This window comes from Hesperophylax consimilis, chromosome 8, assembly GCF_061612785.1.
Source record: "Hesperophylax consimilis isolate HC1 chromosome 8, BYU_Hcon_1.0, whole genome shotgun sequence".
In the NCBI taxonomy this organism is placed as follows: domain Eukaryota; kingdom Metazoa; phylum Arthropoda; class Insecta; order Trichoptera; family Limnephilidae; genus Hesperophylax; species Hesperophylax consimilis.
In genome coordinates, this window is record NC_142843.1 from 41,648,231 (window position 1) to 41,666,102 (window position 17,872).

A 17,872-nucleotide genomic window follows, 5' to 3' on the forward strand; every position below is an offset into this window, starting at 1 on the left:
ACACGTTGTACTGAATGAAACATGATTCAACTCTTTATGATTTCAATTTTGTATAACATTTCCCAATGATGTACATCATATCATGCAATATGCATCATTTCCTGAATTACGTATCAAAATAATCATATCTTCTAGACAAGGGCTAAAGCAATGCAGCCGCGGATACAAATAGTTATATTATAAATGCAGATATTTAACACAATACACAGGTCAGGACTGTCAGGAGTCGGGACACGCAACAACAACCGCGTTAGGTTTTACATCAAATGCAGTATGCAAATGCAATTTACTGTTTGACTGTACAACACTATTCTCGTTAGCTTCGGTTGACACGAAGGGACTAATGGAAAGCAACAAAGGAAGCAAGAGATTCTATAATAGGAACTGCAGCATTACTGGACTGTTTAGCTAAGACTGGCTTGATATTATTGAGGAATTCGCATGTAAACGTGTGTGTTTAGTACGACTCGATAAATTATCATCTCTGATAACTCCGAACTATTTCCCTACTTTACTACGTGCATAAGATTTGTTTAGGTTACAGAACTTGTTCAGAATGTACTTACTCAATACTGATCAGTACTCAGAACTAATGCAGAATGTACCGTGTCACTTGGAACTGCTCAGGTCTGTACTATTGAAGAATGTACTGCGTTACACATATCACTCTGTGACAGTATTATCTACTATTGCAGATTGACACGTTGGTAGTATTAATCGATAGCTTAGAACTGATCAGGGTTCTGTAGGTACGAATGCAGAATGACTGCGTTAATTACTGTACTTAGTACATACCTAGAAATTGCTCAGGGCTCACTGGAGGTTATCCATCCGGGTAAAAGTAACATATGGTTCCTCCATCAGGGCTCTCGCAAGGACTTTTTGTTAGACGACGATATAACGATGTACCTGCATAGTGGTTAGGTTGCAGGATGCCTGCAATATATACAAGAAACGTGCTCAGGGCTCAGTTTGCCTGCTGTACTTAGTAACTAGGAACTTATAGAACATACCGCTTAACCTATCGTGCCCCGTGCCAAACACGCCATCGTCATACAGATATTTCAAAGTTACGTGTTCATTTTTCATAGTATGTTTAGTGTGCTAAATTTCCATTCCAGTAGGTATAATTTTTATTTCGTGTTGTAGCGATATGGAAACTTTACCGGCGAATGAACTTCGTCGAATTCCCAATCAATTATTCAATGTGTAAATTATTCGTATTATAATCTATTGATTGCTTTAATATTTAGTTATAGTGTTATTCTCGATTCTCGAGTTGACTATCCCAGAGTGGAATGGCCATCTGAACAAACAGCAGTATATTTGTCTGTGAAAATCAGCTAAGTTCAGCAATCGACTGTTTTTGTGTGAAAGGTGTATTTCATGTGTAAATGAATTAGCGCTGTATTAGTTATTAATCGATCCTACCCGATAACAATGCGGCACCAAGGGACAGGACCGGATTAACACTAAATGTAGTATGTATAGAAATGCCTTTATTCTGACGCTTGAAAGGTGCTTAGAATTGAGTTCTGAAATTTATTATTTGAGTCTTTTGACTTCTTATAAAAGTTCACGATTTTGCACGAGGTTGTCTATATTTTGACGTTACCTGGAAGTAACCCACAAAACTATATGGGTAAATTTATCCCAAAACTCAATTTCAAATCCTCAGGACAGTAGCGTGCATTGCTCTATGACCAAAGGTATGCTGTGTGTAGTTTTTGAGGAACACCTTTTTAGCCTTTATGGACTGCTCGCCATTGACTAAGGATATTGTATCACACAGGATATGTATGTATTTTTTCGTAATCCTAAAGCATATCATTTTAATTTTTAAATCCCTCAAAACAATTTAGTGAATTCTGTACACCAAATGCGATAAAAAGGTTCCTTCCCAAATATTAGCACTATTGGCTATAACCTCATTCAGCCCTATGCGAAATGCGGGTCTGGATGCTCATTGTATTCGCAGGGTGCAGCGAACACTGGCCACGGTGCGGTGCGGGCGCGGTACGTCACTAAACTAACCAAGTCCAGAGGGAGTCTCCACACCTACATAACATAGCCTCTATTAGCATGCACAATGCCACCTTACTTTAGTTCTGTACAGTTGTATCAGCTGCGGGCTGCATTCAATACAACTAGTTCTGAAGATGTCTGAAATGTGGGCTGCATTCAATACAACTAGATCTGAAGATGTCTGAAATGTGGGCTGCATTCAATACAACTAGATCTGAAGATGTCTGAAATGTGGGCTGCATTCAATACAACTAGATCTGAAGATGTCTGAAATGTGGGCTGCATTCAATACAACTAGATCTGACGATGTCTGAAATGTGGGCTGCATTCAATACAACTACTTTAAGCGTCTTTTAACCAGTGGCGGCCGGTGGTCAAAATATATGGGGGTTCACCGGATTACAACATTAAGTCATAAAATAAATTAAATAAAGGTACGTACCTATTTATAAAGAAGTTCTATTCTCTGCTCCTTTTGTTTAGCGAAGACCTCTATCAATGCTTAACACTGATAGTGCGTTCAGTCTGTCCTGGCTCAACGTGTTTAAAAAAGATTTTATTCTTTTTAACGTTGAGAAACATCTTTAGCTTTCAACTGAGGTCATTCCAAAGGTCATGAATGGTGCACAAAAGTTTTAGTAATTTCACAGTCTCGGGAAAGTCTTCTAATAAACAAGTAGGTACTATAAAAAAATTGTAAAATTGATAAAGCGCCGTTAGCTTTTGAAAAATCGTCGCGGGCGTAAATTGCACAGAGTTCACTTTTACTGAACTTTATTTAGGAAGTCATACGTTTTAAACGTCACATTGAAATCATGTTCTGGGAAATTTGACCTGTATCGATTTTTATTAAATAGCTCATTATGGTGTTTAACTTAGGCACGGTAGCCTGAATTCAATTGCATTCTGATGTCAACTTTTCCTAAAACCTTTAAGCTCAAAACTTTTTGTAAATGTAAATGACAAGAATTATGTTTTTAGATTTTTTAAGAAAGGTGAGTTACATCAGTAACACCGCTGATTGTCCAAACTGAATCAACATCGTAAATTAAACACGTAAAACAAAATAAACTATTCAATTGATCACATGCACAGAGCTACGAAGCTTTGTTATACATTGTTTTGTCAAATGATCGCGTAAACTTCTTCGATCCAGATTTTCACTCTTGTTTTATTATCAGTTCAGATTTTAGGTGGACCGGCATTTTTTATTATCACTTTGTTTTCAAAACTCGACCTAGTGTACTTAATGTATTTCACATTCTTAATTTATACTTTGAACAAACACAAAAGTAATCATAAATTAGTATAACCTGCAATTGATATACCTTATTAATAATTGATATACAAGATCGATATAACCTGCAATTAAACTTAAAAACTTTCGCAGAGTAAGATTTTTTTTAATTCAACAGACCGTGCCCGGCAACGGCGAGTACCTACTGACTAAACTGATAATAAGTAATCTGACCATCACTCATCTCTTAATGACAAATTTTATCTTAAATGCTTGTATCGAAGAAGCGAAACATTCCCTGAAAATAGCAGATGGTAAATTAAAACCACGATATCGACAATAACATTAAACATACGCGTTTTAATTTAACTTTCTACTGAATAAACCGTTCCTTCTGATGTGGTGGTAAAACCCCGAACGCCGTCCAAGATATGGTATTATTTGCAAAGAATAGTATGAACTGGTATGTACCCACGCTTTCGACTGTTCCACAGAATATGCGACAAAGCAGTTAAATTTTGGATCGCAATCGAAAACGAACTGCTACGAACATAGGAACAAGTCAAAGTCGGTCTGCAAGTTAAGCGCGCTTAATAAGTAGGTACCTTTTGAATGAGATATTATAACCGAACCGAGTTTCGTATTGTGATTAGTCATGTCGGAAATCTTTTTGGTTGTTCGGCGCTCGGGAGCACATATTAGCTGGCCGCCACTGCTTTTAACATCATCCACGTTAGCTCATCATATTGATCGAGCCCACTTTCCTTTTTTACGTATTTTTTTAATTGAATATAAATTAACATAATTAATAATTATTAAGAGGATTAAGGCGGCTGTTTCTTTCCGAGGACTTTAAATTTTATGAATAGGTAGCCTTATACAACTCATCAGAAATAATATCTAGGATTATTCTAGATAAAAGATTATATGTATACATACATAGAAATAAGACATATTCTACCTATACACATCTTGGCCTAAATCCTCTTTTCATCAGTCGAGAAAATAAATCATTATTAGGCCTGTTAAAGCGATTTTAAGTATCGGATTTCTTACTTAGGAATATAATATTTTTTCTTTTTGGTTTTATTATTATTATTTATTGTTATAATTGGCTCAATTCTAACATAACTGTTGGCACTCCAGAATATTTGAGTCACTTAAAAACATCGAACTAGCCAATCTTTTCAATGAAGGAAAACTCGATGAGAGTAGCCATTTGATGGTTCTGTTGCTTTCTCCGGTTGAGTAAGTCTATTCACAAATAGTCTTGTGATTAATATAAACAGCGAGGTTGGTGGGGTATTGTTGGCTCACCAGGTCGGGGAAACTCCCACCGACTCATGCTGTGACAGTCGGCTATTTGCGTGGCCCGCCCCCGCCCTCAGGCCGCCCCACTGTCTTCGGGCATATCATCTGCTTCACCGCTCTCAAGGGGCCTGTGACAATGACCGATCTTGGGTCATGTCAAGTTGCGACTGCACCAGAGTTAAATAGCCGCCCGAAGACAACGCCAATACGGCATCTCTTCATTTGAGGAATTTGGGTCTGAAGGACGTGGTTGGGAAGTACCTGGTTATTCTGATCTCGTCATTTAACCAGAGTAAAGCCATTGCTAGTAATGTTTCAAGTAGTATCTTCAATTAAGTCCAGATCCAAGAGCTTTCTGTCCTGCCAAAATTGCCTGATTCAAAATTCTAATTAGATACATAATTGCAGATCCTAATTGAAGTCTTGTACATAAATCTCTTCACCCCTTTCTGAAGGCATGACAAACCGGTAAAAATCCAGTTTAATGTGAGAAAGAGTATGTTCTGTTTCACTGAACTGGAAGCCATTTTATATCGTTCGTCCTTCCGAAGAAGGCGTGCCTACCTGTACAGTGTACACTACTGTACAGTGTACACTCGTCTCCCTAGTAGCCAGCCTCCTTCCTTGACCTGTCACTCGCGTAAATACGACACATCTGCGATAAGATGATGCACTATTAAAGTAGGCCTCTTTTCTCTAATATATGACGTAATATAATTGACTGAGCATAACGAATTTACAGTCAGATGAAATGCCAAACGGTCGAGATTTGTTAGTGTGTTACTTTTCCGATTGAACCTACCTTACTACCTTATGGTATGCATGAAGATGTAATCAATATTATGGTATGCATGAAGAAAGTTAAAAAAAAAAATCATTGAGAGAGTGACGTTTCTTTGGACAAATCGTTATATGTATAGTTATGTAGGTAGGTATTTAAGAGTATCTACTTACAAATCCCATGATTTCAGAGGAAATTTTGGTTTTGATTTAGTAAATAAAACCATAATACGGCCATAAGCCTAGAGTATGGTACCTACTTGAGAAAATCACAAAAATTGAAAAAAATAGAATATTTGATACATACGTTTTTGGACGAGGTCTACTGTTCAATGAACAACCGATAATAACGTTTTTGTTGTTTGTTTTTGGGGTGTTATGCCGTGTTGCGCTAACTCCTTCTTTAGCCGACGTTTCGGACAGCGTTGCAGTGTCCATCATCAGGGCAGATCCGGTAGATCCGAAGATGTGTGAACAAACAACAAAAATGCTTTTGGCCGTGAGAATCTAAAAACTTACCTGATAATAACGTTGTTTTAAATCAGAGTTTCCGGATTGTATGTAACTCGCCCCTTTTAGAAGATAATATTGTTCTTTCCCCGCACAGACTGTTGTCTTGAATTTCATTCCAATTCTTGTCGCGTGGTTAGCGCTTAGTGGTTAGCGTATTGTTCAGTGAAGTACCCAGTAAAGACGTACAGATCGTAGCTGTACAGAAAGTCTAAAGTGCATTTATTGCACCTGTCGCGTCGTCTTGAAAATCGATCGATTGTAATATGCATTGTTTACGTTTGCTTGGAAAAACACCACATTGAAATTAAACAGGTATTATACATAGTATAACAATTCCTTATATTGCCTTCGTCTGCCATTTAATTATTATTGTTTTGGATGCGATCATGTACCGCCGCATTATGTCACCGCATTCCGAATTTATACCGATTTATAACTTATTTTTTTCATTACTTCCACACGGGAGAAGCCCTGAAAAATAAATCCGTCAGTGCCTATGTCATCTTTGGGGCAGTGGCGGATCCAGGGGGGGGGTCACGGTGGTCATGACCCCCCCCCTGGGCCCCAGCCCAGGGGGGGTCATGACTACCTAGGTCCTGGGCCCATCCAGGACCTAGGTGGACCACTAATTAAAATTGTTAAACATAATGTTTTTATATATTTTTTGTCACAATATAAATTTTATTTAAGTACTTTCAATATTTAATTAATTTAATATAATACTTTGTTTGACGGCAAACGCATCATTCGGGAACGAACGCATCGAAAATTCGAATGTTACCGCGTCACCGTGCACCGCCACCGGCGCGCGCTTCGGCCGCCACCTTTCATATTATTATGACACATTTCGTGTAACCACGTGTGACGCTTGCGCGCGCTTTGTTTCGACTAACGTCTAGCGTCTAGCAAAACCTAACCTCAATCGGAACGACTAAACTTTATTAATAAAGTGTTTACTTTTATTTGTTTACTAAGTTAAAAAAAAATAAGTTCCAATATAAGTAATAGTGTTCTTAAAAATGTTGCTGCAAATTCAATTCATTACAAGAAATGGTAAGTAATCTAATCAGTTTTTTCATTATGCCAGTGTATGTGTGTTTAAACTCAAATGTTATTTGTTAATGTTCTAAGGCTGGGGTTAGACTCGTAAGTTTTTTTCCTGTAAAGCGCTCTTGAAGGCGAGTTTGGCCAAATTCCCAATGTAAACGACACCAAAAGTCACTTAACGTAATTTTAGTAAGTTACAGAACTTATTCTTTCGGAAGTTTTTTGACAGGTCTGGACAGGTCTAACGCGCCCGCGCGAATTACCAGCCTTCCTATACTTCCTAAAGCAATTCTTAAGGCGAGACACAACCTCGTTCATCGAGGTTTTGCCCAAGGCTAACATTTTAATTTATTTCGGCGAAATTATAATTGAATTTAAAAAAAATAAAATTACTCCGCACGAGGGATGCAAGTTATTTATATTTTAGATTAATAAAACAATACCTTACAATTAATATATTTTACGTTCAACGATTTTAAAACTTTGTAACCCGTGTATAACTATAAAGTTAGCGGACTTAGCGGTAAGTACCAGATTTTATTTTTCTAGATGATGAATTAATAACTTCGGAAGTGGACACATTTTTAATGTTTGTAACAAATTCTTCAGAATCAATTAAAATGAAGGCTAAAAGTGTGGATAGATTTTTTTACTAAGATTACGAACACGTTAGTAATTTTTTTTAGAAATGCATAGTATTATTTTTAATGATGGATTTTGAATGATTTACATGAAAATGTTCCGTCTCCGATTATGTTCCCTTAATTTTGAAAAATTCCACACTGATTATTTTTTTTATACGGCAACACTTTGATATCCGGCGAATTTTTGAATTTGACGTTTAACGTTCACTAGATTTATTATTTGTTCTCTGCGAACTTAACCACTTAACCTTTGATTTGACTTTTTGCAAGAGTAGGTGGTTTGGTATATTTATGCTTTTTGCTAAAGATGGCGGTGTTTTGACAGATGTTATGAACAGAACTCCGTACAATTTCATGCCATTTTTGTGACATTCGTGTGGAAAACGTTCTTTTTTAAATGACTTTCGGCTAGTTAATTACCGTTTTTTTGCACATATAAAATTATGTCCCGTCTTTCCGGTTTATAAAAAATGGTCTGATTTTTCGAGTTGAAATTTTAAAAAAATCACCAGGGTTTCAAAAATACGATTAAAAAAAATACGGAACGTCTTAGAATATTTGCCTAAACCGGATTTTTTTTAAATGTGATGCATGTGGCCTATTATCGGTCCAATCCTTTCTAATCCTAATTTTTCTGTTTTTAACATTTACGTATTTGAAATTTTGAATACGAAGCCGGTTGCCGTCTGTTGTTGACGTCCTTATGGGGACCTTTAGTATGGTGTATGTAAATTTGATAAAAATACATATACCTAGTTTTTTAAAAGTATGTATATATATATATATATATATATTAACAAAATGTATATATATATTATATTTCACTTAATCAAGTTTCTTTTTATTAATATATGTAGCTGGGAGCAGTTCCTTGATAATGTCTAATACTGATATTTGTTTGCCGGGTTTGAACCCGCGATCTCCGGATCGCTAGCTGGCAGCCTTTCCCCTCTACCATGGAGGCCGTCGAAATTTTACTTTTTGTTTTAAAATAATATATATTGTATTCGTTTTAATTATGCTCTTTTTGGAATAAATTCAGCATAGGTAGATGCAAGTTATTTATTTTCACCGTTTTTTTTTTAAGTCTATGTATCCATAAATTGATGTATCTAATGTAGAATATTTTCATTTGAGAAATTTTAGGTTGACGAATATAATGCTTAAATTCAGTATTGGTAGATCAGAGTTAATATTTTATAAGAATAATTTTTAAATATATGTAGCTGTGAGCTGTTCCTTGAAAATGTCTAATACTGAGATTTGTTTGCCGGGGTTCGAACCCGCGATATCTATTGTATTTGTTTTAATTATGCTCTTTTAGGATAAATTCAGAATAGCTAGATGCAAGTTATTTATTTTAACCTTTTTTTTAAGTGTATGTATCCATAAATTGATGCATCTATTGTAGAATATATATAAACCTAGCTGTGAGTTGTTCCATCATCATTTCTAATATTGAGATTGGTTTGTTGATTTGTTTCCAAAAAATTTATTTGTAAATAAATTTTACAAAAATTTTAGATGTGGAAATTTGATAAAGTGTATGTAAATTTGATAAAAGTACAGTTTTGTAAAAGAACGTATTAGTTACATTTTGTTAATATATATACATATTATATTTAACTTAATCAAGTTTCTTTTTATTAATATTTATATGTACCTATTAATAATTCACTTTCAGAATATTTTTGTTTGGATTGTAAATAAATAAAATCAATTCAAATTTTATAAATATTTACTTTTATTAGCGTTCCTCATAGTTTGAGGATTGTCGATAATATTGACTACGCTGCCGGCTCGGCCGCTGCTGGCAAAATAGAATGGACGGTATTCATCCACCAGGTAACAAGGTATTAACAAGCGTATGGAAGCATCGGCGAACGGAGATCTCGCTGGGCGCTTCTTACGTATTGCAAGCACCGCGTCATGGCAACAATATTTATTTCAAATTACTTGCCTCGTGCAAATCAGGCCAAAATATGACGGTGCAAGGCGCTCGGTTTTAAAATTTATAAAGCACAAGAATCGAAATATTTCCAGCGTTTATATTCCTCTTAAATATGGAAGTACAGTACTTACATTTATTAATAACATTTGCTGCACACGATTGGTCCTAAAGGAGTTCAAATTTTTAATTCATTCGGCCTCACTATTGAGAAGAGCACGCTGGAAGGCATTATTCTACTCTTCGATAGACTGGATAGACACTTCATACTTACAGTGAATATTACAGTGGAACGATTCAAATTCTTTACCAGGAAGCAAAGAAATAACGGTCAACAAGCTGTTATTATTTGTCTATTTTGTCGTGACAAGCAAAGTGTTACAATAATAATGTCGAGTCAAATTCTGCAAATGCAGAATGCTACGGATATGGTTGGCGAGTGGAAACGTTTTAAGCAATCATTTCTTTTATATATGATGGCGAATAACTACAACGAGGAAAAGGAAATTCAAAAAGTTGCAAGATTCCTACACACAATACTATGTTGAAGACACACCTGACACCATGTTATATTGTGGTGAAATAAGAACACGATTAATAATTGTAATCTGTACTGTATTGGTTGACAATTGACATTACACGAGCCTACGCCGCCCGGGCTTGCGGAGCAAAAGACAATCTTAATGATATACCTAGTGTTACCATATCCAACAATACCTACTTTTTACTTGTATATATTACTATCAAAATTAAATTATAACTTCTTGTAACTGTAACTGACCGGACCTAAGTCCTCCATCACAACACAAGCAAGCATTTTCGGCTTTCTGTGGTGGTGGTAGGAGTTATTGTTGGGTTATTCGTAACCCGGGAATGTTTGTCTTTCTTTAAAAAAAAAAAAAAAAACTTGACCACGACTACGTGACCCCCCCCTGGCGCCAAAGCTGGATCCGCCCTTGCTTTGGGGATGCTGTGAGGATGGTCGTTTTACGGAAACGAAGGAGAAATTTCCATTGAACACTTTAAAAGTTTCTAAAAAATATATATATATATATATATTATTTTTGAAGATAACATTTGTGGAGCCGAAACTGTAATTATATGAAATTTCCACGAAAAAAATCGCAAACTATGCTTCGAAAATTATTTAAAACACATTTTGTTCTGCTATTTAACATGTTATGGGTATGAATCTTCTTCAACGCCTTTTATTCCATGTTCCCAATCGCAATAGCAGATAATCGCTTACTTTTAATCTCCCTCTTTGTAAGACCAATTCCAAAAAAAAACTCATTTATCTACAGATCCACACATTCATTTAACCAAGGGCGGATCCAGCTTTGGCGCCAGGGGGGGGTCACGTAGTCGTGGTCAAGTTTTTTTTTTTTTTTTTAAAGAAAGACAAACATTCCCGGGTTACGAATAACCCAACAATAACTCCTACCACCACCACAGAAAGCCGAAAATGCTTGCTTGTGTTGTGATGGAGGACTTAGGTCCGGTCAGTTACAGTTACAAGAAGTTATAATTTAATTTTGATAGTAATATATACAAGTAAAAAGTAGGTATTGTTGGATATGGTAACACTAGGTATATCATTAAGATTGTCTTTTGCTCCGCAAGCCCGGGCGGCGTAGGCTCGTGTAATGTCAATTGTCAACCAATACAGTACAGATTACAATTATTAATCGTGTTCTTATTTCACCACAATATAACATGGTGTCAGGTGTGTCTTCAACATAGTATTGTGTGTAGGAATCTTGCAACTTTTTGAATTTCCTTTTCCTCGTTGTAGTTATTCGCCATCATATATAAAAGAAATGATTGCTTAAAACGTTTCCACTCGCCAACCATATCCGTAGCATTCTGCATTTGCAGAATTTGACTCGACATTATTATTGTAACACTTTGCTTGTCACGACAAAATAGACAAATAATAACAGCTTGTTGACCGTTATTTCTTTGCTTCCTGGTAAAGAATTTGAATCGTTCCACTGTAATATTCACTGTAAGTATGAAGTGTCTATCCAGTCTATCGAAGAGTAGAATAATGCCTTCCAGCGTGCTCTTCTCAATAGTAAGGCCGAATGAATTAAAAATTTGAACTCCTTTAGGACCAATCGTGTGCAGCAAATGTTATTAATAAATGTAAGTACTGTACTTCCATATTTAAGAGGAATATAAACGCTGGAAATATTTCGATTCTTGTGCTTTATAAATTTTAAAACCGAGCGCCTTGCACCGTCATATTTTGGCCTGATTTGCACGAGGCAAGTAATTTGAAATAAATATTGTTGCCATGACGCGGTGCTTGCAATACGTAAGAAGCGCCCAGCGAGATCTCCGTTCGCCGATGCTTCCATACGCTTGTTAATACCTTGTTACCTGGTGGATGAATACCGTCCATTCTATTTTGCCAGCAGCGGCCGAGCCGGCAGCGTAGTCAATATTATCGACAATCCTCAAACTATGAGGAACGCTAATAAAAGTAAATATTTATAAAATTTGAATTGATTTTATTTATTTACAATCCAAACAAAAATATTCTGAAAGTGAATTATTAATAGGTACATATAAATATTAATAAAAAGAAACTTGATTAAGTTAAATATAATATGTATATATATTAACAAAATGTAACTAATACGTTCTTTTACAAAACTGTACTTTTATCAAATTTACATACACTTTATCAAATTTCCACATCTAAAATTTTTGTAAAATTTATTTACAAATAAATTTTTTGGAAACAAATCAACAAACCAATCTCAATATTAGAAATGATGATGGAACAACTCACAGCTAGGTTTATATATATTCTACAATAGATGCATCAATTTATGGATACATACACTTAAAAAAAAGGTTAAAATAAATAACTTGCATCTAGCTATTCTGAATTTATCCTAAAAGAGCATAATTAAAACAAATACAATAGATATCGCGGGTTCGAACCCCGGCAAACAAATCTCAGTATTAGACATTTTCAAGGAACAGCTCACAGCTACATATATTTAAAAATTATTCTTATAAAATATTAACTCTGATCTACCAATACTGAATTTAAGCATTATATTCGTCAACCTAAAATTTCTCAAATGAAAATATTCTACATTAGATACATCAATTTATGGATACATAGACTTAAAAAAAAAACGGTGAAAATAAATAACTTGCATCTACCTATGCTGAATTTATTCCAAAAAGAGCATAATTAAAACGAATACAATATATATTATTTTAAAACAAAAAGTAAAATTTCGACGGCCTCCATGGTAGAGGGGAAAGGCTGCCAGCTAGCGATCCGGAGATCGCGGGTTCAAACCCGGCAAACAAATATCAGTATTAGACATTATCAAGGAACTGCTCCCAGCTACATATATTAATAAAAAGAAACTTGATTAAGTGAAATATAATATATATATACATTTTGTTAATATATATATATATATATATATACATACTTTTAAAAAACTAGGTATATGTATTTTTATCAAATTTACATACACCATACTAAAGGTCCCCATAAGGACGTCAACAACAGACGGCAACCGGCTTCGTATTCAAAATTTCAAATACGTAAATGTTAAAAACAGAAAAATTAGGATTAGAAAGGATTGGACCGATAATAGGCCACATGCATCACATTTAAAAAAAATCCGGTTTAGGCAAATATTCTAAGACGTTCCGTATTTTTTTTAATCGTATTTTTGAAACCCTGGTGATTTTTTTAAAATTTCAACTCGAAAAATCAGACCATTTTTTATAAACCGGAAAGACGGGACATAATTTTATATGTGCAAAAAAACGGTAATTAACTAGCCGAAAGTCATTTAAAAAAGAACGTTTTCCACACGAATGTCACAAAAATGGCATGAAATTGTACGGAGTTCTGTTCATAACATCTGTCAAAACACCGCCATCTTTAGCAAAAAGCATAAATATACCAAACCACCTACTCTTGCAAAAAGTCAAATCAAAGGTTAAGTGGTTAAGTTCGCAGAGAACAAATAATAAATCTAGTGAACGTTAAACGTCAAATTCAAAAATTCGCCGGATATCAAAGTGTTGCCGTATAAAAAAAATAATCAGTGTGGAATTTTTCAAAATTAAGGGAACATAATCGGAGACGGAACATTTTCATGTAAATCATTCAAAATCCATCATTAAAAATAATACTATGCATTTCTAAAAAAAATTACTAACGTGTTCGTAATCTTAGTAAAAAAATCTATCCACACTTTTAGCCTTCATTTTAATTGATTCTGAAGAATTTGTTACAAACATTAAAAATGTGTCCACTTCCGAAGTTATTAATTCATCATCTAGAAAAATAAAATCTGGTACTTACCGCTAAGTCCGCTAACTTTATAGTTATACACGGGTTACAAAGTTTTAAAATCGTTGAACGTAAAATATATTAATTGTAAGGTATTGTTTTATTAATCTAAAATATAAATAACTTGCATCCCTCGTGCGGAGTAATTTTATTTTTTTTAAATTCAATTATAATTTCGCCGAAATAAATTAAAATGTTAGCCTTGGGCAAAACCTCGATGAACGAGGTTGTGTCTCGCCTTAAGAATTGCTTTAGGAAGTATAGGAAGGCTGGTAATTCGCGCGGGCGCGTTAGACCTGTCCAGACCTGTCAAAAAACTTCCGAAAGAATAAGTTCTGTAACTTACTAAAATTACGTTAAGTGACTTTTGGTGTCGTTTACATTGGGAATTTGGCCAAACTCGCCTTCAAGAGCGCTTTACAGGAAAAAAACTTACGAGTCTAACCCCAGCCTTAGAACATTAACAAATAACATTTGAGTTTAAACACACATACACTGGCATAATGAAAAAACTGATTAGATTACTTACCATTTCTTGTAATGAATTGAATTTGCAGCAACATTTTTAAGAACACTATTACTTATATTGGAACTTATTTTTTTTTAACTTAGTAAACAAATAAAAGTAAACACTTTATTAATAAAGTTTAGTCGTTCCGATTGAGGTTAGGTTTTGCTAGACGCTAGACGTTAGTCGAAACAAAGCGCGCGCAAGCGTCACACGTGGTTACACGAAATGTGTCATAATAATATGAAAGGTGGCGGCCGAAGCGCGCGCCGGTGGCGGTGCACGGTGACGCGGTAACATTCGAATTTTCGATGCGTTCGTTCCCGAATGATGCGTTTGCCGTCAAACAAAGTATTATATTAAATTAATTAAATATTGAAAGTACTTAAATAAAATTTATATTGTGACAAAAAATATATAAAAACATTATGTTTAACAATTTTAATTAGTGGTCCACCTAGGTCCTGGATGGGCCCAGGACCTAGGTAGTCATGACCCCCCCTGGGCTGGGGCCCAGGGGGGGGGTCATGACCACCGTGACCCCCCCCCTGGATCCGCCACTGCATTTAACTTAAATTATTACCATATTGACATTTTTAACTCGACTTTACGCGACGTAAAACAAAAACTCAATAATCAACATAACTCAAACTAGAAGTTCAATCCCTATATATTCCCGTCCTTTGCCTCTTAATCCTAATCCTATATTTCCTCCCCCTCCCCCCCCTTTATTTTCATATTTTCTAACTAAACAAGAAATTAATTTAAGAGAACATCTCTATGACATTGTACACCTTACCATTAACTATTTGTCAGTGGAAAGTTCATAATTGGCATAATTAATTATATTATTATTGGATTGTTGTATAATTACAGATTTGCTGTCAACTTTTCCTAAAATATATAAATAAATAAATGAAAACATTCACATTCACAGTGTATCTTTAAGTGCAACTTAGGCCTTTGTCGATAGATTTTTGCTCTATTTTAGTAGAGTCTCTGTTTTATTTATAAATATTATTTTTAAATATTTTCACAATTTTCGCATAGTTATTTCCGTCTTTTAATATTAGCGCGCTCCCTTTAGCATTCCTATTTAAATATCTCCCTTTCAAATCATCTTCTTCTTCAACGCTTACTACGGAGCCTTACGTACCTAACAAAGCGGTTTGGTACACAATCAGGGGTGGTAGGTATCCTTAAGCCTGTAACAGCCAGACTATAAGCGCGCTGTATTCTCGTGGTTCGACATACATTCCCATGGCGAGCGATATGCTGAAATAGGCTAAGCCAAGAAGCGTGTCGCATAATCCGTCAGCCCATTGGTAAATATTACATCAATGTGTCAGCATCTCTTCCTCCCGCCTGTTGCCTCGCTCTGCCGGGACTAGTTGCAGGTTGCATTCTCCTATCTGCTCCTTGCTTGCGTGGCCTTACATGGCCACTGAGTTAGTTACCGCTTCTTCTGGGCGTATGCGTCAGTCCTCTGTCTTGATTTCTGCAATATCTACCATGCGTTATAAATTGTATTATATTATCTATCATACGTTTTTAAATTCGTCACTGCAAGTTGACTGTAGCATGTGTTGGCCCGAACATATGCCTAACTTAACTCGGGAACGGATTAGTATGCATCGAAGGACCTTAAGATATCCACCAAAGTACGAATGCTTATTTTTTAGTTCATTTTGTTGGAAGATCTCAAGAGAATTTTTCGGTTTATTCTGAATATTCTTTTCCTCGTTTCGTCGAAATTCATTTAAATGCCGAAAACGACCTCAACTGGGTACGTGTGTTGGTGCAGGCAGCCCTCCGGCAAACTGGTTGATTCATTTAGGTGACAATTTATTAAAAGAAGAGAACTTACGTAGTGTTGTAAATGCACTGTATGACTGAATGACACAATCCACCGGTACTGTTACTGTCATTGGAACTTACAAGAAGATGTATATTAGATTGTTAGCCTAGCTAGTTATCTAGGAAGCCAGTAGGCAAGCATCTCAAGCCAGGACGGTTTAATTGGATGGGGTTCTAGTATTTGAGCTAGTAGCGCCCCCCAAGTTGTTATCCAGGTTTTGTGTTCAGTTTCATGTGGCCAGCGAGGCTAGTACATGATCGGCTATTGAACGTTGTTTCTTCTACGTAAGCTAAGTACATTTCCCTACAGATGTATTGTCACCTTAGTCGCTGCAATGATACCGGCTTCAAATTTTCTAGCATCGTGTAAATCCGCTCTATCTTGTGCAAAGCCAGGAGAGTAAGCCAGGATAGTAAGCCAGGATAAGACGCCGGCATTGCTATCCTGGCTTGAAATACTAGCCTCGTGTGGCTCGGGAATTACATTGGGACATCATTTGGGACTCTTGTGTGGTATTCACATAAAAGTCACAATTGATTTCATACAATATCATTCGCTTTGATTAATTATTGGGATTATTATTAGTACGTAGCAACTAATGACACGATGAAACAATCCGTATCGTATTGTATGTATTTTTAACTCTACATTTTATTAATAAATTTACTCTCACGTTATCTGAATAGGTGTTTGTATTAGTTTGTTTGTTCGCCAGTGTTGGATGTATTTTGTACAATCTTCAATAGAAGTTTCGCTGAAATATTTTTTATGTTAATAATAAATTATTGAACAATTGAAATATGTGGAACACACCAAAATATGTATTTGCAGCTCATGAAGACTTTTGCATTGTTTCAGAAATTCCTGGCAGAAAACGTTGCGAAAAATTTCACGATGCCGAGCTTCCCATTCACAAGTTTTTGGTAAGACATCTAATCAGATATTCCGCTTTTGCAGTTTGTTAGTAATTACTACCCGGCTTAGCCAATGATTCAACAATATTTTTATCTTTGATTAACTTATTACACCAACAACAGCGCAAGGTGACTTGTATTAAATTTTAGATTTGACAGATATTTTAAAGTTCATGATGAAAATGGCATTGCTTTGACCTAGCATCTTGCTGAATAATATCTTTATTGTAACAAATTAGCTACAATAGGTACCTATATATTAAATATAGTGAACAGTGGTTTGATACATTAAAGTTATAAGGTGAGTGCACCGTTAAAATCCCTATTATTAGGTTTAGGTATTTGGGTGAGTGGACCGTTAAACTCCCTATCATTGGGTTTAGGTACTTATGATGCAATTTTTTACAAAATATTTAATTATTAATAATATTTACTCACTTTTTATGCTATCGTTGAAAATTCATGTCGCAAGTTGCAGTAGTTTTAAGTGAATCTTTGTTAGTATTTAGAGTAGAACGAGTGTTTTTGTAATATTATTTGTGTGTAATATCCTAAACCTAATTTAATCCATCTATTCCCGAATTTTTCGCAAGCTTTTCCGGTTTTCATCGTAACGATAACCGGATAAGAACACGATAAAATGATTGGTAAGTGGTAAGGTTGGTTAGGTTAGTTTAGGTTTAGTTTTCTTTCGCATTTCTCATCTGTTTTGTTACAGTTCTGTTTTGTCACAGTTCTGTTTTGTCAC

The 17,872-nt window shown here is 35.4% G+C and overlaps 1 long non-coding RNA gene across 1 annotated transcript in view; it reads left to right on the plus strand.

The window, feature by feature from the left end:
• Positions 1-17,252, plus strand: part of LOC149422085 (uncharacterized) — a 34,123-nt gene extending 16,871 nt beyond the window's left edge. Inside the window, exon 2 of the long non-coding RNA XR_016302527.1 lies at positions 17,069-17,252. This is a non-coding gene — a long non-coding RNA (uncharacterized LOC149422085). The remainder of the gene's footprint in view (positions 1-17,068) is intronic.
• Positions 17,253-17,872: the final 620 nt, after the last annotated feature.